We start from the raw sequence: 23,254 nt of genomic DNA on the forward strand, positions 1-23,254 counted from the left end.
AGTTTTTTCTCTCCAAACTGCTTCCTGCTGAATGGGGGCGCTGTTAATCAGATCATTTAGGGTATAACCTGTGTACCAGGTTTATCTCAGTTGGCAGTTGAGTGAAGTAATTTTTTGAGGGTGTTCACAGGAACTTTTCGGGAGTTCATGGTCTATCATACCATATCGGGATAGATGCAATCCACAGGGTCTGGTCCTCTGTGAAAACAAAAGAAGACCCTCTCCAAAGCATCATATTCTTAGACCCAAATTTTGAAATCGTAATACCCTTATATCCATTCTGGTTTAGCTTGGCAGCCCATGTAATGAAATGTCTCTCTGTACTTAGCTCCTTCACAGTCAAACATTTTAAAGAAAACACAATGTACATAATCCAGACTCTCTGTGAATTTTCCATTTTTAAGTAGCTTATTTTTCTTTATTTCTCTTAATCTATAACTATCTGTACTCTGTCTCTTTAAAGACTTTACCTTTTTTTTTAAACCATTAATTTTATTCTCTAAACTCTTTTTCTTCTCTCTCTCAAGTCTACGTACATTTATCAAACACTGTCACTCATTTAGTGGTCTGAATCTGTCCTATTGTGAATCTGCAATTTTTTACTATCCAGGAGCACTTTTGATTTGTGCCTTTAAATCACTAGGCGCTTAAGAATCTAAGCTGTGACATTTTTAGGTAAAAAACAGGTACTGCCTGCTGACCCCGCCCAGTCCAACATGGCGGAGCTGCTTGTACCTCTGATCCTTGCACATTGCACCACTAGCATGGCAGAGCTGCTTGTGCCTCTGAGCTGCGGCACGCAATGTCCCCCTTTTAGGCACACAGCAGTCTAGTTGCCATCAAACAAATTGTAGCACTTTACTCCAAATGCTCCATTCAAAAGCTCTGTCTCCCGCAGGAGACAGACAGAGATTGCAATGGTGGCACAGCCCAGAAAGTCAGCATTTTAAAACAGCCAGTTTTTTCCTGCTGCTGAGTCAGGAAAATTTCAAAATGGAGGACGTACCATTTTGTGCTAGTTCTGGGGTTGCCAGGTAGGAGCGGCACTCAGTACTTTAATTCTGAGACTGAGCGTGCAGCACAGAAATTCTTTTCATCCGAGTTACAGCCAAATCTGACACACAGAGCCGGAATCCACCATGCTCTTCCTCCTGCCTAAGCCTGATTCGGCTGGCTGCCCAGGTGCAGGGGGGGGAGCGCTGAGCCATCTGCAGGGTCTCAGAGCACTCTCCTTTCGATCCCAAGCGGGAACACAAACATCCAGTCCCGTAAAATCCATTGAAATGCTTCAAAGCCAGAGTTCACGCTGGCAGCACAGCCCCAAGAAGCTGCGCTTTAAAATGACACAGCGTTTTTTTCTGCTGCTGTTGCCGAATCAGGAAATCTCTCTACAGCACGCCACCAACAAACAGAAAATTCTATGTTAAACTCTCTCTCCCTTATTTTTAAGCCTTCTCAGGTTTTATGTGGAGTTCATTAGCACGTTTGGTGCCACTCTGTAGTAGTAGGAGCGGCGGGCTACGTTCCGGCACCTGGCCGCCCGCATGGCTAGCTTTACATGAAATAATTACACGGAAACTGTATTCTTTTAAACACTGCCTGACCCATTAGTTTCAGTTTCTTATTGGATAGCTCTTACATATCGATCTAACCCATTTCTGTTAATCTGTGTAGCCCACGCGCTGGCTTACCAGGAATGACCTTAACCTGCGTCTGCCTGGAGAGGGAGAATCATGGCGACTCCCTGACTCAGCTTCTTTCTCCCAGCCTTCTGTTCTGTTTACTCCTCCCACCTATGTTCTAACCTATGAGGCCCAAGCAGTTTCTTTATTGCTTAACCAATGAAATCAACAGATTGATATATGACACTCCCACATCACACATGGAGTCAGATCATTGCTTTAATGCTCCATTTTTTTCTTTTCTAAAACTGTCAGAGAATTAAATGCATTCTCTTTTATCAAATGTACAAAATAACCAATTTTTATAAACAGTATTTTAAAAAAAAATTCTTACTAGCATTTGTGGGTCTGTGACCATCATGGTTTTGAAAATAACTCTGCTTCTTTGATCATGTAGGTTCCAGGTCAAAGTTTATTGGCAAGAGGTTCATTCTATCATGTGCTATATGCCTTTGAGGTTCTTAAGGCAATAGGCCTGGATCTAACTCTTTCTCAGCTAGACAAGTTCCCATAGTGTGGGCAACATTCAGAATAGCCTCACTAGCAGCTCCGAGTCTCCTCTATTTGAAGCAGTGAGGATTAATAGTCTATTCATAGGGACATGAGAAAGACAAAAATTTCATCACTAGTGTGATAAAAACAAACAAAGTCAGGGGACATTTCGTGGTACTGATCATATATTTGTGCTCCAAACCATAGTTTGATTATTTACCTTTTCTCCCCACAAAGAAGTTTCTTTAATTACACAATACACTGCTGCTCGTGAGCACTTAACATGGAGTAATGTCAGATAAAACGTCCTACTCTCTGTTCAAACATTCCTGGGGGCTTAGTCTTATATTTAGGTAATAATGCCTTACATAAAATGTGGATAATAGTGACAGTTTCTTTATTATACTTCCCAATGACTCTACGAATTTCTGTTGATACTCGAGGGTTAGATTCCAGTTAATTATTGTGATATTGTGCTAACATAACACTTTCTACCCCAAGGAATTACTAAGCATGGTGAAAACTTGAGCCCCATCACTATTTATGAATCTCTCCACTTGTTAAGTGAGAATTCAGCCTGAGATAAATTACCCTGGGTAATTTTAATCAAGAGTTTAATTTTAATGATCACCTGCTGCACAAATAAAATAAGAGAAGCAATGAAACCATCGTTATCAAGGTAAGTCATATGTGCCTCCGAGGGATGTTATTTTTAGTGGTGTTCATTAAGGGTTTCTGTAAACTCTGAATGGGGTAACAGAATAGCAGAATAAAGCTACAAAGAGAGCATAAATATGTAATTAAGTAGGAGGAAACATCTTATTTTTCACTTGTTGATGATTACTTTGGGATTATTCTTTAATTAGTTAAAGCGTAGGTGTCTAGTTCTACAATCTGGTTGCAAGAAGGTGTCCATGTAGTCTGAATGGTTTGAATTTCTCTATCATGTGTTGGTTCCTAACACAAACTCAAACATACTTTGTCTCCATGCATTTAAGAAACCGACAAAACTGACCTGGGTAGACAGGCAGGTTCAGATAGGAAAAGAAAGTTAGAAGACATAATAACACACTTATCTATACCTCCTCTCTCTAAACATGTTTTTCACTTCTTTATAAGAATGAAAGGAGGTAGAGCTAAGAAAATAGAGCATTTTAAAGACTTGTATCTATATGTGCTACTGACCAGTTTTCCTAGATGTCAGCTTTGCTGAGTTTTATGATATTCTATTAAGACATAACAAATGCTGTTCAGTGGATGACTGCCAGCCCATGATTGTTGACAGACAGGGTCTCCTTTAGCACTTCACTGCCCATCATTCCTCTCTCTTTCCTTCCCTCCCATCTTCTTACTTCTTCCATTCCTTTCTGCCTCCATCTAAACTTGGTTTCTTTGTTTCTGTTGCTTGCCCTTCCCCCCTTTGCTCAGAATTCAAAGGATTGTGTTTCTGTTTGACATGAGGTTTAGTTATGTTTAAGCGGTAACACAAATGCCTCATGACAATGTACACTAATACAATGCTGCCTTGACTTCTCATGTGGTCTCTCTGGGAGTATACAGTGATAACAAAACAAAGCAAGCACAGGCATTGAGATCCTCTACAAGTGGCATTTTCTGGAATCTCTTTCTCTATGATGCAAAAGATGCTATACTTGCCATTCCTTCTAATTGGATGCATTTAGTATGAGGCAGATAACTAACACAGGGAAATTGGCAGGTAGGGAATACCCAGTTAGTTGCTAATGAAGTATGAAGATATATTTCTAGGGAATTAAGGGTGCACTTGCCTGTCTTTTGTTACATTTTTCAACTTGCCTTTTGGGTGGATTGCTGAGATACTTAGAAAATTGTCACCTTAGCTTCAAATATGGCCTCACTTGTGCTACAGAACTTGGGGATATGGGTCTGTAGAATGGTTTGCAGTAATTGTGGAGTAGGGAAGGAGGATATTTTATTCATTATTTTCTCTCAGAGCCGTCAAAAAATGATAAAGACAGGGCCCTATCTTTGGGGTCTGGTGCCTAAGCTCTGGCACCTTTGGCTAAAATTTCTCTGTACTTGTCTGGTCAGGTGACCAACACACACTGAAAGGTAACTGCATTAGAACTGGGAGTAACTAAAGTATTTTAGGTTTATTTGTGGAAGACAGAGTTTTATGATTCAAAGCTCTAGAGTGACATAATTTCTGATTCGTCTCAGACAATGTATTGTTCTCTGTGCCTCAGTTTCCCTCATCTAAAATAGAGATAATAATAATGTAATCATGGCTGAGGATTAGTTTATGTTGTTAATTAGAGGTGCCAACTGCATGTTATGCTATAGAGTTTATAAATACTGGCCTTTGACCTTAAAATTATCACTGTTCGATGTGAGAAAGTGACATGAAAACAGAAACATTGCAACATAACTGAAAAGGCCTGTATAGTGCTGTGGAAACAAGAAAATATATGAAAAGTTTTTAATAGTGTGTTAAACATCAACATACTTGGTGTCCCTGGTCACGTTTATCTCATTCAGGGGGCAAGTAATCTATTTGGGTCAGAATGGATATAATTGGAGGGCAGAGGCTACAGGTAGGAAGTCAGGTGACCTGTAGCTGTGATAAAGTCATAGGATCCAAGTATAATGAGAATTCTTTGCCAGAAGGCCCTTCCCGGACAGCTCAGTTTTACTGGGATAGCCTTTCATCTGGTGGAGAATTTATTAAGACTTCAAAGGTTTCTAAGAGGTGATGATTAGCCATGTTAGATTCCTCTGTCGAGAGCTTTTTGTTTAGGTCTGTACCCCAATTTTTATTGGATTATTATTTTTTGATGACCAATTTCTTGAGTTCTTTGGATATTTTAAAGATAAGCCCTTTGTCTGATTTCGGTTCGTGAAGATCTTTTCCCATTCTGTAGGCTGCTATTTTGTCTTTTTGACTGTGTCCTTTGCTTTACAGAAACTTTTCATATTGAGGAGGTCCCATTTATTAATTGTTTTGCTTAGTGTCTCTGTTACTGAGATTATATTTAGGAAGTGGGCTCCTGTGCCAATGTGTTCAAGTATACTTCCCACTTTCTCTTGTATTAAGTTCAGTGTGTTTGGCTTTATATTGAGGTATTTGATTCATTTGGACTTGAGTTTTGTGCATGGTGTTCGATATGAATCTCCATCAGAGAAATACAAATTAAAACAACTCTGAGATTCTATCTTACACCTGTAAGAATGGCCAAGATAAAAAACACTGATGACAACTTATGCTGGAGAGGGTGTGGGGTAAAGGGAACATTCCTTCATTGCTGGTGGGAGTGAAAACTGGTACAGCCCCCTTTGGATATCAGTATTGTGATTTCTCAGAAAATTAGGAAACAACCTTCCTCAAGACTTAGCAATACCACTTTTGATTATATACCCAAAGGATGCTCAATCATACCACAAAGAAATGTGCTTAATTATGTTCATAACAGCATTGTTTGTCATAGCCAGAACCTGGAAATAACCTAAATGCCCCTTGACCAAAGAATGGAGAAGGAAAATGTGGTATATTTATGCAATAAAGTGCTATACAGAAGAAAAAATAATGCCATCTCAAAAATTGCAGGCAAATGGATGGATATAGAAAACATCATATCGAGTGAGGTAACACAGACCCAGAAAGACAAATATCATATCTTCTCACTCATAAGTGGCTTTTAGACATAAAACAAAGAAATCCAGCCTACAATTCACAATCTCAGAGAACCTATATAACAAAGAGGATCCTAAGAGAGACACGCATGGATCTAACGTACATAGGAAGTAGAAAAAGATAAGATCTTTTGAGTAAATTTGGAGCATGGGGACCATGAGAGAGGGCTAAAGGGGAGGGGAGAGCAAGGAGAGGAGTAGAGAGAATATGTATAGCTCAATAAAATAATAAAAAAGCAAAAAAGAGGTGAAGATTAGTGAGTATGTAGTTCCCTAAAGAAAAAAAGTAGAATCTGCCATTTCCTCATAAGTTCTGATGATGTATGAAATCATGTATTAGAAAGATAGAGGTTTAAGGTGGGAATAAGATTGGACATGAGGTCCCATGAAGTGTGAAATAGTGCTAGCTATTATATCAGGTATTTAGCTAGACATCAACATGAACCCATGATCTCACAAGGCACTGAGTACCATTCACATGAATATTGCTCTTTAGATCAATAGTTCTAGGGTCTTTTAAAGATAATTTGTATTATAGTGTATGTGATGATTAGTATTTTTTGTCAACTTGGCACAAGTTGCAATCATCTGGGAAGATGGACCCTCAACTGAAAAAAAAGTCTCCATTGGTTTGGCCTTTGTGTAAATCTTGGGGGGCATTTTGTCTCTTAATGAATGGCATGGAGGGCCCAGCAAGCTGTGGGAGATGCAGGTAGTTCTGAGTTCAGTGTGTTTTGAGATGTGAAAGTGTCTCTTTTCTCCCTCCAATGCCCTGCTATTCTTGCATTCTAAATTTTACACAAAGCTGAAGCCTTCTCAATTTTCTTGGGCTCTAGACCTTCTTCAGTGGTTCTATAATATTCAGTCAGTTCCTTCTACAGACTGAACTAGGTTCCCTAGAAACTCAACTGCTGAAGCCCAAACCTACAATGTAATTTCATTTGGAAATGGAGTTTTACAGAAATGATTGAGTCATTAGGGTAAGACCCTTATAATGGAATTAGTGCACGTATCACAAAGTAATTGGAGTATTCTTTCCCCCACTCTTGCTGTCTCTGGCACAATGAGAAGGAAGTTAGGATGATAGAAGAAAGCTGTTGATTGAGATGGCTGGTCTTAGGTGCAACCTCTAAAACAGTGAGAAATAAACGCATGTTGTTTGAGTTATCTGATTTACAATTTTTTATATAGAAACCTAAGCAGATTAGTATAACATCCAGACAACACCTAATTTGAATGTTTGGTTACATGATATGTTCATGGTATTTGCCCCTTTTTCCACAACTGAAAACCTCACCTCCAAAATAAGAATTCTTCAGAATCCTAAAAGATAGATTCAGTGTCATCTTGAGGTGGCTAAAGTAGGTTACCTTTGAGAAGACCTAGAATTGTCCAAAGAACTACTACTTTTTTTTTGAGTACCCTTTGTGCTTTTAGGATACTTTCTACTATGTGTCTGGTTGGGCCAGTTAAAGACCTAGACTTAGGAGGCCATGGCCAGACTTCACTGAACCATGTAACAAATTTCCAAGACTTTATCCTCCTTAGCATTTCATGCTAATTGAATGAACAACCTCACTCAAGATTTAAGGTGGCAATGATGGTGTCACTGATAAAACAGCGATGAGGAGAATATAATTACCAGCCTTTATGTGGTCAGAAATGAAGGATGTTGAGACAGAGTGTAAGGAATGGGATTAACTTAGCTCATTTGTCAGTAAAATTCATGCATGTCTCTCAACTGGTGGCATGGCCTGCCAAGAGTTTATTTGCATGACACTGCTGAGATGTAGGAGTGGCTTGGTGATGAATTAAGCCTCGTTAAAAGAGGAGAGTGAAGATTATGAACAGAGTGGCTCCATTCTTTCCGTTTTCTCTTGAGCCAACATGGGCTGGAGTCATTATACGGTCATTCTAGTAGGCATGCAAAATAGTTAAAAACCATGAAAGGAATTTATCTAGAAGAGAATTTTTTTGTGTGTCTTAAGATATAGTATAACATGTTCCAAAAAGCTAAAATAGCAGTTCATTGCTCAGAAATTTAAACTCTAAAGCATTCACTGTAGTAAGAAATAAGGCAGAAGATAGTTTTGAATGGATATCCCAATGGAGAGAGACATTTCAAAGGCCTAGAAAACAAAAGGGACTTTAGAATTTCTGCTCAGAGTTATCTTGTAAATTATGACTATATTTAGTGGCTTAGGCAAGATCCTCTCTTTTCTGCTTTTATTGGAATCACTGAAGATAACTGCAAAGCCTGAACACATTACTATTTGCTGTTCTTTCAAATTACCACAAAACGAAAGACTTAAATTTCAAGCAAACAAATGGAGAAAGTCAGAAGAGAAAATGTAAATACAATGCAGGGAATATTGTTGTTCCCTGTTTCTTTCAAATTTGTTTCTTCTTAACATGTGCCTTTTTGTCTTTGCTATCAGACAGTAAAGGAGCAAAGAGCTAATATGCTGTGCTTCCTGTCAAGAGATCTCTCTGACCCTGTAAGTCATGTCTCCCTTAGTTTGTTATAAAGTCAGTATTGGTACCTGATAGATGCTCTGCATGGTGTTCGTGTTGCTATAGGCAACAAGTTGTGCTGCATATTTTACCCTTGGCTCCATTTAAAACTAATTTTCTAGACTGCATTTTTCTAGACTGAGTGCTGACATTCATGGCTAGGTGTACAAGATTAGTTTGCTGTTCAGTGCAATCTATTTGTTGAAGTATAAGAGTCTAAGACTTCTAAGGAGACTGCTTTCTGGGATCTCCTAAATTAGAAGTGTTGGTAAAAAAAAGTAACAATGAGCTATAATATAATACCGATTTTGGTTTTCTTGGCATGTGTCCTGGAGCCATCTTTTATCAAGGAAATTCTAATCTATATTAAATCTGCATCTTAAGATAAATGAAAATTAGAACCTCTGGATCAATAGAAATAAGAGAAAAAATTGATTTAAACTCATTTTTATTCTCTACCACTAAATGATTCTATCATTCAATGCCATTTTACTGGTATTCTCTCATCTTTATGGAGTTTCATCACTAGATATCTTGACAGCAGTGAAAGACAGAGATAATATTTACCTTGCTGAGTCTTCATAGTACCTCCTCCAGGACTTTGTCTTCAGTTCTAGCTAAAGAAATAATCTGATATGAGAAGCTATTTTACAAAACTGAGATATTTTACCTTATAGAAGGCTCCAAAGAGGGGACCGACAAAACCATCAACGAGAGCAAGTTTCTTTTTTCAGTGAAATCTACACCTTGGGACTAATGAGAATCTGGGATCCTATAAAAGGTCATGATCTTTTGCCAGGAGAAAGAATGTGGCTGTCAAACAGGACATGAGAAACATTCCCTTCAAACTCAACCTAAATGTTTTAGCTCCTCCTTTGCTCAACTCTCAGAACATGAGTTTATCATGTTAAGATACATGGGATCATATTTAAAGCAGTTTTTTAGATTCCCAAATCATTTCTCCACTCTGTCCCAGTAAACTCATTCTGAAGTCCTTCCTCGACTGTGTTCCAGGGCAACATCCATTAGGTTTTTAGTGACACGTCCTCATGTCTTGACTTAATACCATCAGTACAATCAGAAGTAGTTGCTCCAAAGTCAAGGTTAGGAAGAACATAGGTAAGAGGATTGATCAATAGATGGAAGGATGGGTAGGAAGAGGGAGGTCCACTCCCTAAACATTAAAAAGGGGACAGAGAGTGTCTTAGTTAGAGTTTCTGTTTCCATGAAGAGACATCATGAACATGACAACTTATAAATGGAAATATTTAATTGGGGCTGGCTTGCAGTTCAGAGGTATAATCCACTGTTGTCATAGTGGGAAGCATGGTGCCATACAGGAAGATGTAGTGCTGGAGAAGTTCTACATCTGGATGAGCAGAAAGCATGAAAAGAGTGAGACATTGGGCCTGGTATGAGCATCTAACTCCTCAAAACCCACTTTTAATGATAAACTTCCTCTAACAAAGCCACACCTACTCAAACAAGGTCATATCTCTTACTAGTGCTACTCCCAACAAGCCTATGATGGCCATTTTCATTCAAACCACCACAGAGAGATTATTTGGAAGACCAGAAGAGATTAGAGTTCAGGATGCAAGAAATCTAGATATTCAGTGTTGGTTATTTCAAAGAAGCAACTGGGACCAGGCAAACATTGATGGTGGTCATTAATATTTATTGAATGACTGTTAGTGTTGAGGTACAGAGAATTTCATTGTCTTGAATATATTATCTGATTTTCTCTTTATTTAAAATTAATATTCAAATGGAAAATAAAAAGGAAGAGGCCAGCTGGCCTAGGTCTGAAAAAGCATGGGATAAATCCGGATTAGCTGAACATAGCAGACAATGAGGAATACTGAGAATTCAAGAACAATTGCAGTGGGTTTTTGATCCTACTGCACGTACTGGCTTTGTGGGAGCCTAGGCAGTTTGGATGCTCACCTTACAAGACCTGGATAGAGGTGGGCAGTCCTTGGGCTTCCCACAGGTCAGGGAACCCTGATTGCTCTTCGAGCAGATGAGGGAGAGGGACTTGATCGGGGGAGGGGGAGGGAAATGGGAAGCGGTTGCGGGGACGAGGCAGAAATCCTTAATAAATAAATAAATTTAAAAAATAAAAAAAAAGATATTTTAGAAGTCTTTGGTTCATCTCAAGGCTGGGATTTTGAGGTTCTTGGAGTGAAAATTTCAGTTAGGGGAAATGGTGTCATCAACCTAACTCCTGGCAAACCCTTGAGCTTAAAATGTAACATTATCTGATCTTAGGTATCTGCAGTTGTAATTGTTGTGTTCTCTCTCTTTTTATAGCAAACATTATCATTTTTATTATCTGGTACACAAGATAAGAATATGTTATTCCAGATAAGGAATTCAGTCTTCAATACCTTTTAAAAATCTCCCTTGGTGACTCTGGCTCTATTTGACTTTAAATATCACATAAGAAGGCAATACCACAAGTTCCGCTGCCATGCTCTTCCTCCCCTTAGACCTAAAGCAATGGAACCAGCTGTTCATGGGTTTAAAGCAAGAGCCTAAATACATCTCCCTCCCACCTGAAATAGTTTGTCTTGGTGTTTGGTTTCAGTGATTGAATGTTAATTAATATAAATGGATTATCTAGAAGAAAAAGGAGCCACAAACAAGGTCTGGGACACCTTTAGAGTTATGTGGACAGGTCCTGACCTCTTCTTTTATCCTCTCCTTTGGCTGAAAGAGGGAGCAACATTTACTTCTTACCCTGTTATCTATGTGCCTACCATTCTAGAGATGGTACTGTGCAAAGAAAGACATCAAATACATAGAAGGATGGAGCTTTTTAATTCAGAAAGTCTCAAAAGGAAAGCAAATGATTGAGAAGAGATATGTTATTAAAAATCACACTTAGTGTAAACTGGAATTATTTTGAGGTTCAAAGGTAGCAAGGAATAGTTTTAATTTTAAGCATGCTAAAATGGTTTATTTTTAATTGCCCTCTTGATGCATCTATAATTACCTGGAAAGAATGCCTCAATGAGGGAGCTAGATCAGAATGGTATGCAGGCACATGTATGGGGGATTGTCTTGATCAGTTGTTAATTGATTTGGAAAGATCCATTCCACTGTGGACAGCACCATTCTGTAGAAACCAGATCAGAGATTATATAAATATAGAGATCAAGCTGAGCACTGGCGAGATTGCACACATTCATTTCTCTTGGCTCTCTCTTCTTGGTAGTAGATGTGACAGGCTGCTTCAAGTTCTGTCTTAATATCCCTGTGATGGTAGACTGTGATCTGGAATTGTAGGGCCAGTAACAATGGAACCAGTATTTAACCCTAGTACACGAACTGGCTCTTTGGAGCCCATTCCATATGGGGATGCCTTGCTCAGTTTAGATACTGGGGGGATAGCCTTGGTGCTGCCTCTGGTGATGTGACAGACTTTGTTGACTCCCCATGGGAGGCCTCATCCTCTCTGAGGAATGGATGGGGGTAGGGTGGGGAGAAGGTTGGGGGAACAAGGGGACAGGAAGGAGAGGGAACTAGGATTGGGATGCAAAATAAGATTACTTTAATAGCTTTTCATTTCTTAAAGTTTCTTTAGTCAGCTATTGTCTCAGAACAGTAGAAATGCAACGAGAATCCATGTATATAAAGAATATAATGTATTTTGATTATATTTACTCCTATTAGTCTCCCATGACACTGATCCTCTTTCTTATTGAAACCAGGCCCTAATTTATAATCATGTCTTTATTTTTGAGTGTTTTTTTAAGTGTTAAACTCCAAGGTATAGATATACAAAATTTCCAGATCTCTCTCTCTCTCTCTCTCTTTTTTTTTTTTTTTTTTTTTTTTTTGATTTTTGAGACAGGGTTTCTTCATAGCTTTTTGATTCCTGTCCTGGAACTAGCTCTTGTAGGCCAGACTGGCCTCGAACTCACAGAGATCCCCTTGCCTCTGCCTCCCGAGTGCTGGGATTAAAGGCGTGTGCCACCACCGCCCGGCTTCCAGATCTCTTTTTGATGTCATGAAAACTTCATGGCTTTTGCCAGAGTGGATAAAACACTGATTAGGAAGGTTGTTACAGGAGGAAGCAAAAGAGAGGAAAAGAGGTTTAAGTAGCTCTGGGAACATTTACATGGACGAGAGAATGTATTTTTTTGGTGCAGTGTTGATCAGCAGATAGAGAATATGTGTCATAACTGAGTCACCGAAGCACAGGATCTAATAACTGAAACTTCCTGGTGCTGGTGAGTGAAGTTGGGCAAGTTGTATTTTACACTGACTTTCAGCTCATCTCAGCCCACCTAGACAGGGTCATAAAAGGCTACGTTATTGGAAAAGTTTTTGTCAACTGTCACGTTTGGAGAGAAGTTCTTGTCTCAATTTAGACATGACACAGCCTTTTCCAGTGATTTTTTAAAATTAAGTATTGTTATGTCACTTAAAATAATGTACATATGCAATGTTATGGTGTGGGAAGTCCTTCTGTCTATGTGTTGCTTTTATTGGTTAATGAATAAAGAAGCTGCCTTGGCCTGTAATAGGGCAGAAGTGAGCTAGGTGGGCGAAAACCAAATTGAATGGTTCCTTGAAGTAGGCTGATGCTCTTTATCATTTCATACTTTTGTTCCCAAGCCCATTTAGATAAGGAGACCACGGCAGATTCTGGTAGAAAAGCTTTGGGATCTGGGGAAGGTTTCTCCACCCAGGGTTCTCAGGGAACTTTCCCATCAAGTGGGTACTCTATAGGAGACCTTGTGTCATTGTCCCCTTCCTTCTTCATGTATTTATTAATAATTCAAAACAATTATCTAATAATACTTCTTGCTTCTTTATTCACTTGAACAATAAAGAAAACTAGCCAGAAACTGGTATTACCAGAAACTTCTTTGCTGATATATTTAGGAGGCTGACCCTGGAGTTCTCTATACACTATTTTTCTCTGTAACTCACATAGAAGAAGGAACAGACTAGAGATGCATTGTTTTAAAGGGTTTTTGAAGTGTGGCATGGTGTACGGAGTCACTGCCCTGATTGACAGATGCATCACAAATTTGAGAGCCTTCGTAGACCTATGGGGATATGGGTGCTTTAGAGAAGGGAGGTGACTGGGCAGGCCTCATCATGTAGACTGGCCATCCTGAACACAGTATTGATGTAAGGGTACAAAATGTTTCATTTTAGGCCTGAGTATTCAGTATTCCAAGTAAAGTTCAGGGTCAAAAAATGCTATTTAGCAAAGCAATATTACAGCTGTGGTGAAAAAATTATTCCCTTCTGTCATTAGTTCCAGTACTTTCATTCAGGACCTTAATTTGGACACAGGACTTCCCTGTTAACTGCATAAATGGGATTAATGACTTGATTCCAGCAGAGAACATAAAGTACTTAAGAAACTGTTTCAGCCAGATGACACGTTATTATTACCCGTAAGAGTTGGGGCTATTAACATTTCTACGGTCTTTTATTTGCAGGGACTGTTTCAATGGGTTCTTTACACATGTTATAATCCTAATGGTTGTTCCATGTTCCTCTATTTATCATGCTTGTATATACTTGCAACATTAAAAATGTGTAATATTAAGAATAAGAAAATGTCCTTAGAAATCTGAAATTGCCTGTCCTCTGCGAGGCATATGAAGCATCAGCTTTTCTGCTTAGAATTCCAATCCAAGTCTCTCCATCCCCAGTGGACGCTGGGCTCAGAGATCCTAATTTGGTTGTTTTTGGTGGAGAGTTTAATGATATTATGTTTTTTTATTTCTGGCTAATGAGAATCATAGGAAGTATTTCTTTGCTGGGTCATGGGAGAAGGGGGACGTTGGATGATAACATGCTTTATTTCCAGGTATAAATTTAATTTTTTTTTTATTGAGAAAAGGAAAAAAAAGTTTCTACCTCCTCCCAGCCTCCCATTTCCCTCCCCCTCCTCCCACCCTTCTTCCCCTCCCCCCCACTCCTCTCCCCCTCCCTCTCCAGTCCAAAGAGCAGTCAGGGTTCCCTGCCCTGTGGAAAGTCCAAGGTCCTCTCCCCTCCGTCCATGTCTAAGAAGGTGAACATCCAAACTGGCTAGGCTCCCACAAAGCCAGAATCTTGCGTAGGATCAAAACCCCGTGCCATTGTCCTTGGCTTCTCATCAGCCCTCATTGCTCGCATGTTCAGAGAATCCGGTTTTATCCCTTTATCTGGTGATGGATGGAGATAGAGGCAGAGACCCACACTGGAGCACTGGACTGAGCTCCCAAGGTCCCAATGAGGAGCGGAAGGAGGGAGAACATGAGCAAAGAAGTCAGGACCACGAGGGGTGCACCCACCCACTGAGACAGTGGGGCTGATCTATTGGGAGCTCACCAAGGCCAGCTGGACTGTGACTAAAATTCTTTTTAAAAACCTATTTCCACAGCCTTTTAGCAAGTTAAGTCAGGCTCACACTTCCATTCCAGGAGTCATATATCTTTGATTAACGGCTACAGCTAAGTGTATTTGGCCAAGTTAGGAAGGTAGACACTGCCTTGTTATAGAGGGTGCGCCCCACACTTTCCATTATAATGTCATTCATATCTAAGATCTTGATTTCCTGCATTTCAAGTTAGCACTTGATTAAGACAACAAGGTTTAAAACTGTTTTAAAGTCTTTAGTGTCAAATAGTTAGTTAAGTACTTAAAACATTATCACATTTACTCCCCAGAACAGTGCTTTGGAATCTATTAACATGGTTTGAATGAGAAATGTCTCTTACAGGCTCACGTATTTGAATATTTTGTCCCCAATTGTTGGTTGCTCTTTGGGGAGGTTATGAAACCTCTAGGAGGTACCTGAAGGAAATAAGTCACTGGGTGAGAAGGGTGGGCTTGGAGGGTTTAGAACCTTACCTTCATATTCTCTCTCTCTCTCTCTCTCTCTCTCTCTTCCTTTCTCCCTCCCTCCCTCTTTCTCCTTCCTGTGTATTGATGAAATGTGATCTGTCTCTATTTCCTGCTTCTGCTGTCATTCCTTCCCTGTCTTACAGATTGCTAGCTTTGTGGAGCTGTCAGCTAAAATAAACCCTTTCTTTCCTTAAATTGCTTTTGTTTGTGTTGTTTATCATAGTAACAGCGAGCTAATTGATACACAGACATCATTATTATTCTCATGTTAGAAAGAGATCCGAGACTAGAGTTTGAGTGACTTGCCCAGCCAATCCAGCCTTGGCTCAGATCTTTTCAACTCGGCGGTTCACTTCCACTTGCTGAATTCTCCACCTAGAACCCAGTGAATCTCAATCCAGGAGCAACTTGGGCTGGTATTTGAACACAGTTACTTCTTACTTATAGTTTAGCTTAATGTATAGAGTTTTATGAATTGCTGACCTCTGAACATGGCTTGATTGTAAAATATGCTCCATACATTCATATGTTTGAAAATGTGTTCCCCAGGTAGTGGTGTTGTTTCTGGAGTTTTAGAACCTTTAGGAGGAGGAGTCTTGCTCACACTCTCCACTCTCAGTCCACTCTTGCTTTCCTTACTGTGCATGCAACATGACCAGAAGCCTCTGTTCCTGCCTTCATGTTGCCATGACTTTTGCGCCACACTGGATTCTACCCTTTCAAACAGAGTCGAATCATCCTTTTCTTTTTAAGTTGCTACTTTTTCAGCATTGGTTTCAGCAACAAGTAAAGTAATTGATATAGCAGTCTTAATGATTTATTCCTATTTTTGACTTAGAAATAATGAACATTTATGGAAGGATTATTTCATGCTGGGTTCTAAGGATAAGCTGTCTTCTTGGCACTAATTTGCTTAATACCCTTGTGGCAGCATTCCTACTTTGCAGATGATGAAATAAAGTTTAAACTTTGTTAACTAGCTTGCCAAAGCCAGTGTGAGCGTCAAGTGCCCAGGATATCGGACAGACCTTTTATGTTTGAATGCACACAGCTATGAATTTCTGCCTTGCATTGTACTTTTCAGAAACAAATTACTTAGGACTTTCTGTGCGTTGTGAGCTACTATTTTTCTGCTTGTGGTGTAATCTAAGATTGTCTCCTCTCTACCTGGGCTACACTAGGGTAACTGTCTCTTAAGTTTCAGACATGAGAACAGTTAGGATCATAAGGACAGCTCTCAGATATTGTTCTTTGCTCACAATTACACTGTAATTTAGTTCTCAGCCAGATCAAAGACAGGCTATAATTTTTCTGTGTTTTCCTACTCTACTCCACGTTGGCTTCCAAGAAAAAAATAAGACTTAATGTTTTCCTCCTGAACTCTAGACCCCTACATTTCAGCTGATAATCATAGATATAACATCATGTGCCTAACATAAATTCTGAAGCAATTTGGCCTTGCTAGAAGAGGCAAACATTGTTTTATGGCTCACTGGTGTTTTCTAGAAATCATTTTGCTTGAGGAAATTTGATAAGAATAACAAATATAATTGTCTTGACTGACATTTCTGCATTTCTGCGTTTCACCCTCTGCTCCCAACAGCCCTGGCCAAAGCTGCATTAGACAGTGATAAAATATGTTTTCTCCATTGCCAGTTACACAGCCTATACCATTAAAATTCTTTATGATAAAAGGCCTCACAACTAGGCTCTTCTGATTTGTGGTAGATTTAATCGATAAACCTCCCTTTCTGTATTTCTATCTACTGACCCCACTTTCAGGTTAGATTATTTTGTTCTCTGACCACCTAGGTAGATGACATGGAAAACCAAGGATGAATAAACTACATTCTAAATGCCTGATATGTCTCTGTTTATGGACATAGGTTTCATGTAAGTCATAAAGCTTTGTGCACTGATACCCTGTCTTGCGCACTACTAAGATTTCTCTCTTTGATATCTAAGTATGAGAAAGAAATGGTTATGGTGGGAAGGGATCAGCATTCTCATACTTCTTCAATATATTGCTTTAAAGCAATATCCTCTGTATTTACATGGTTTGCAAAAATATTGCCAAAAAGATATTTTAAATAAGGGGTTGAAAGTAAAATTATAAGAGGTCTTAAGTATATATTGTGAATGAGCTAAATGAAAAACTAAGACATTTGATTGAAGGAAAATACCTGGGACCTGGATCTAAATAATTTTTTTAAACTATGTAGTCTTAGGTATCTTACTTAATATCTCTGAGTAATTTTCTTATTTGCAGAATGAGCATAAGGACTTCTATTTCGTCCTAAGAAATTTACATGAGAATGGAAGTAGATTTAGTATATCTAGCATTAACTGTGTGTTTGGAATGTATTGTTTTTTTTTTCTTTTTTTTTTTTTTTGACTCGTTTTGTTTTAAGTTGTAGTCACTCTACCAGGGGCCAGCATACAGCATGTGATCCGAAGTCCTGGGTTATCAAGTGTATGTCACCAGGCCATTCTACATGTCTGATTCTTTTTTAAATGTTTAACAATTTCTTATTTAACTTTTTTTTAAATTTATTTATTTATTAAGGATTTCTGCCTCGTCCCCACAACCGCTTCCCATTTCCCTCCCCCTCCCCCGATCAAGTCCCCCTCCCTCATCTGCTCGAAGAGCAATCAGGAATGTATTGTAAGAGAGCAGAACCCATTATCAAAAAAAAAAAAAGATAAAAGATAAAAGAAAAGGAGATAAAGCATTGAGGTATTGGTTCAAGTTTGGCTGTTTATTCTTTTACTTTATTTTTTCCTTTTATTTTTTTATTTTCTTTTTCTTTTTTTTCTTTCTTTTTTTTTTAAATTTATTTAATTATTAAAGATTTCTGTCTCTTCCCTACCACCGCCTCCCATTTCCCTCCCCCCCCCCATCAGACCGAAAAGCAATCAGGGTTCCCTGTCCTGTGGGAAGTCCAAGGAACCCCCACCTCCATCCAGGTCTAGTAAGGTGAGCATCCAAACTGCCTAGGCTCCCACAAAGCCAGTGCGTGCAGTAGGATCAAAAACCCATTGCCATTGTTCTTGAGTTCTCAGTAGTCCTCATTGTCCGCTATGTTCAGAGAGTCCGGTTTTATCCCAGGCTTTTCCAGACCCAGGCCAGCTGGTCTTGGTGAGTTCCCATTTCCTTTTATTTTTTCCTTTTATTATTAGTTTCTTTATTGTTGCAGAATGGACAGAAAATACCAATCCATTTTTATGGTGTAATTGAAAATAATTTTAGAGGCATGTCAAATATATGGGAGCAAATCTGTCCATGTGCATGCTTGATACTTCCATGTATATACTTTTGTTGTATAATTTTTTTTCTGGGGAGACATGAAAATAATGTCTGTTCATTCCAAATAGAGTTCCAACAACAGAGCAAAGACTCTATTCTAACTCTCAATGCTATCTTGGTGAACGAATGCGCCTGGCTGATATTACTTATAGAAGCATTGGGTGAGGGGTTGTGTACAAGAACATATACAACTTTTGGGCATATACACAGCTGAACAAAGTCTTCTCCTTACTTCAACAACTCTTAATAACTTATATATCCTCTGTAACAGGGACTGTTGTATGTTTTTGCTTCATGAGAACCCTTTCCCTCTGTGAGGGAATTTTAGAGTCTTCAATCTTGCCAGGGTGTTCAATGGGTAATCAGAGCTATTTTGATTTCAGGACAGTTATACCCAGAGGATAATGTTCCACAATAGTTGGCAAGACTATCCAAAGAGCCCAAATACTCTGGCATAAATTCCTATAATCCATTGAACTCACAATGGTAGAATGGTAGATCCATATAACAATACAAAGCACATGCTAGGTTGTTGGTGGGAGACTGTTAGTTCATTCCTGGCTGCTCAGCTGCGTAATAATCACACAGAAGCTATATTGTTTAAAGCACTGCTTGCCCAATAGCTTAAGCATATTTCTAGCTAGCTCTTATATCTTAACTAGCCCATTTCTATTATTCTGTGCACCACCTCGAGGTCATGGCCTACCAGCAAAGTTTCAGCTAGCGGCTCGTGTCTTTCTCCTCTGACAGCTACGTGGCTTCTCCCTGACTCTGCCTACTCTATATATCTCTTTCACCCTGACTTTTCTCTGTTAAGCCATTGGCCAAAAGCAGCTTCTTTATAAACCAGTGACAATAAAACATATTCACAGCATACATCACCTCCCACCTCAATAGGTTAGAACATGGGCAATGGATTCAGACAAACCTGATTTCCAGCTCCATTGTCATATAGCAAGGGCAAATTCTCTAATAATAACTTATATACACTGAAGTCAATGTCATTCCTTCTCTTCTGGTGAGAAAACTGCTTTCAGAAGGGATATTTGATCTATAAAACAGAACTTAAAGTTTATCTTTTTCATAGGTAGCATGTGGAAAATCTGGAATTCCTTAAGTGAATTAATGAAGGCTACATAGTTCAGATAGTACCAGAGCAGGATCTACTGTCTTGGACAACTATGAATTCTACCAACTATCAACACTGTGATTTAAGGTTAAGCATTTCAAACAATAGCACAACTACATACTTTCAGTAATGATTTAAATTTGAAATATCCGTGCTTTTGGTTGCAATTAAGCTGTATCTATTAAATACAATGTTTTCATTGTTTCTATCACTCAGTCTCTACATTAGCCTGAGTGCAAAAGGTCGAAAGAATTGTGTGTGTGTGTGTGTGTGTGTGTGTGTGTGTGTGTGCAGACATAGGTAAAGTATCGAAGAAAAGAGAAAGGAGAAATTGGAGAGGTGAGTGGAGTTCAGTCATTTTGGCTGTAGAGACTGAATTGTGGCTGAAGTAAGAAATCCAAGATCTCTTGCTTTCAAAGTAATTTTTTAAAAGGCCAATAATGCACTTTCAGTTCAAGCAGAAAGGTGATAGAAAACAAAACTTCAGCTTGAAGATGGTGATACTGATGTGCCTTACTCTATCTTCTCTTTTTACCCACACCTATGTAAACAATGGATCAGGACGCTTAAAAGAAATCCCACACTAGCTCAGAATTGAGAATAATAGAGGGTTATTATTTAGGGGTAGACTCATAGATCACAATCCTCTGCTGGATCAGGGAACAGAAACCAAATCCCACAGCCAGAAAAGAGAGGCAAGAAATAGTATAAGAGGCCACGCCCAAGTGGGCGTGTAACTTAAAGGCTGCTGGCTGTAGGAATTCCTCCAACAGAACAACATGCTTTACTCAATATATGCATAAGAAATTAATCTCATTTCCACAGATATGCCCATAACAATGCTTAGCAAGATATCTGTATATTGTTTTGCATGCTTATTGGCATAAGATTAGAGAACCCAAGTGTTTGTCAGCTTGGCACTCACACACTTCTCCTTATATTATACTCAATCTCTAAATAGAAGCAATAACACTGCTATGACTACTTTCTATAAATTCAGTCCACCCTACCAGCATAATAACTCTCCTTTTTGTTCACTAGTAGACACAGTCAAGGTGGCCAATCGACAGTCTTAACTTTCCTCAAGGTCCTTTTCACTAACTTCCCATGAGTTTCTTTAAACCCAAATTCTGTTTTACAGATCAAACTGTATTCTATTTTCAATATCTGGGCTTTAAATTTTCTAAAATAATTATGTTATATACTTCATGCTGCCTTTGTACTTAGAGAAAAATCAGTACATATATTTTAAGCTATAACCCAATCTTTCTGTTATATTTATTTTAGGAAAGTTTTCAAAAGTGATGACATATAACACTGCCTTTCCTACTTACTGGGTAAGAAGTTGAAGTCTACCTTAAAGTACCTAACATATTTAATGCTTGTGTAGCATTTTTCAACATGTCATGAATAATTTTTGAGTAATGGATGATGTATGTACAGGCTAAAAATATAAACCACCTGTTGTTCTGACTTCACTGTGTAGAATACTGCATTATTTAGCTTTTTCCACAGTGTTCTGTGTATGTCAATATTGATTTCAGCAGAAGTAATAAAGGACCCTGTCAAAATAAAAAAAAACATAAAAGGAGTTTTATCTGCAGTGTGTGGGTATAACATAGCATATGATGGTAGAAAATACTATATTTTTAAGTGTACTGCACGCTTTTCTTTCTCAATGATGTCTTTAAAATGTGTTTTTCCTTTGGTTTTCATTATTGTGTATTTGATTCCAGTCAGTTCAAATAATTCTTGTCTTCATGCTTACATATAGAAATAAGAGCTCAAATGGATCATGGAAGAACTCAAACATTTTTCTTCTTTTCTACACAAACAGTGTCTCCCAGATTATGGACTATGTTTCAGAGCGTGTTTATGATCTAACATAAAAGATGCAAGAGGGAACAGCCAATCATAAACATTCCAGTAGCCTACAAACACCAAAAGCTATTTTCAGCCATTGTTAGCACAGTTAATTGGGTATTCATAGCCACCAGCTGAATACACTGGTTGATACAAGCAGTGGATCTAATTTCCTTCAGAAACATATGTCTGTGGAAGCGGTGATTCTGGGTGTAACTTCAAAAGATCAATTTGGTTTCAGTTTTCTGCTCTTGCCAGATAGACATGGAAAACGCCATTGCATTATTAAAGGAAAAGTACATTTGGAATTTGTAATTCTTAAATTGGAAGAGCAAAAGCAACAAGGAAAGTAATAAAATTTACACCATGGTTGAAGTCAATCAGCAAGACTGGACTAACCCCCACTCCAAATCCTTCATAAATACTTTCTTTAAGAGTTTAGGGAATTAAGTCAAATGAAAATATTTTCCCTCTTTTTTTTTGTTTTCTTTGAAATTCCATCTAAGGGCATATGTGCTTCTCAGGGTACCAGGATGGGTGTCGTATAAACTGAAACCACAGTTATTAAGGCTTCACTGACTTCGATTTTGTGAAACTCAAATTATTTATCTGATCCTTTATGACAAGTCAGGAGACAGTTTTGAACCTTACTCATTTCTCAATTTTAGAAGCTCTAAACATGTTATGAAGATTACCTAAGAATATCCTTTCAACCTGTATTATACTGCATATACATACGGCAGTGCGAGAACTTCACTGGGTTCAAGAAACTGTGCTACGTGCTCCCCTATCCACCTTTCCTTTATCCCATTTCTCCTGATTCCCCAAGTCCCCCATCCTTCCCTTCTACCTTTTCTCTCCCCATCTCCCCTTACCCCCATCCCACCCCACCCCCAAGATCCTAATTTTCTCCCCGGCAATTTGGTCTACTTCCCTTAGCCAAGAGGATAACTATATGTTTTTCCTTGGGTTCACCTTCTTACTTAGCTTCTTTAGGTTCACCTATTGTAGACTCCGTGGCCCTTATTTATGGCTAGAAACCAATTATGAGCGAGTACATCCCATGTTCATCTTTTTGGGTCTGGGACACCTCACTCAGGATAGTGTTTTCTATTTCCATCCATTTGCATGCAAAATTCGAGAAGTCATTGTTTTTTACCGCAGCGTAGTACTCTAGCGTGTATATATTCCATACTTTCTTCATCCATTCTTCCATTGAAGGGCATCTAGGTTAGTTAAGGGAACCACTTTAGGGTGAGCAAGAGATTTGACCCTAGAGGGGCTCCCAAGTGCCCAACATGAGGTTCCCAGTTAGTTCCTTGGGCAGCTGAGGATTGGGAACCTGAAATGACCCTATCCTAGAGCAATACTGACGAATATCTTGCATATCATCATAGAACCTTCATCTGGTGATGGATAGAGATAGAGACAGAGACCCACACATGAGCACTGGACTGAACTCCCAAGGTCCCAATGAGGAGCAGAAGGAGGGAGAACATGAGCAAAGAAGTCGGGACCACGAGGCGTGCACCCACCCACTGAGACAGTGGAGCTGATCTACTGGGAGCTCACCAAGGCCAGCTGGACTGTGACCGAAAAAGCATGGGATAAAACCGGACTCTCTGAACATGGCGAACAATGAGGGCTGATGAGACGCCAAGGACAATGGCACGGGGTTTTGATCCTACTTAATGTGCTGGCTTTGTGGAAGCCTAGCCAGTTTGGATGTTCACCTTCCTA

This window comes from Microtus oregoni, unplaced genomic scaffold (genome assembly GCF_018167655.1).
Source record: "Microtus oregoni isolate MIOR12 unplaced genomic scaffold, Mior012 000012F_ref0000307, whole genome shotgun sequence".
NCBI classification, from domain to species: Eukaryota; Metazoa; Chordata; class Mammalia; order Rodentia; family Cricetidae; genus Microtus; species Microtus oregoni.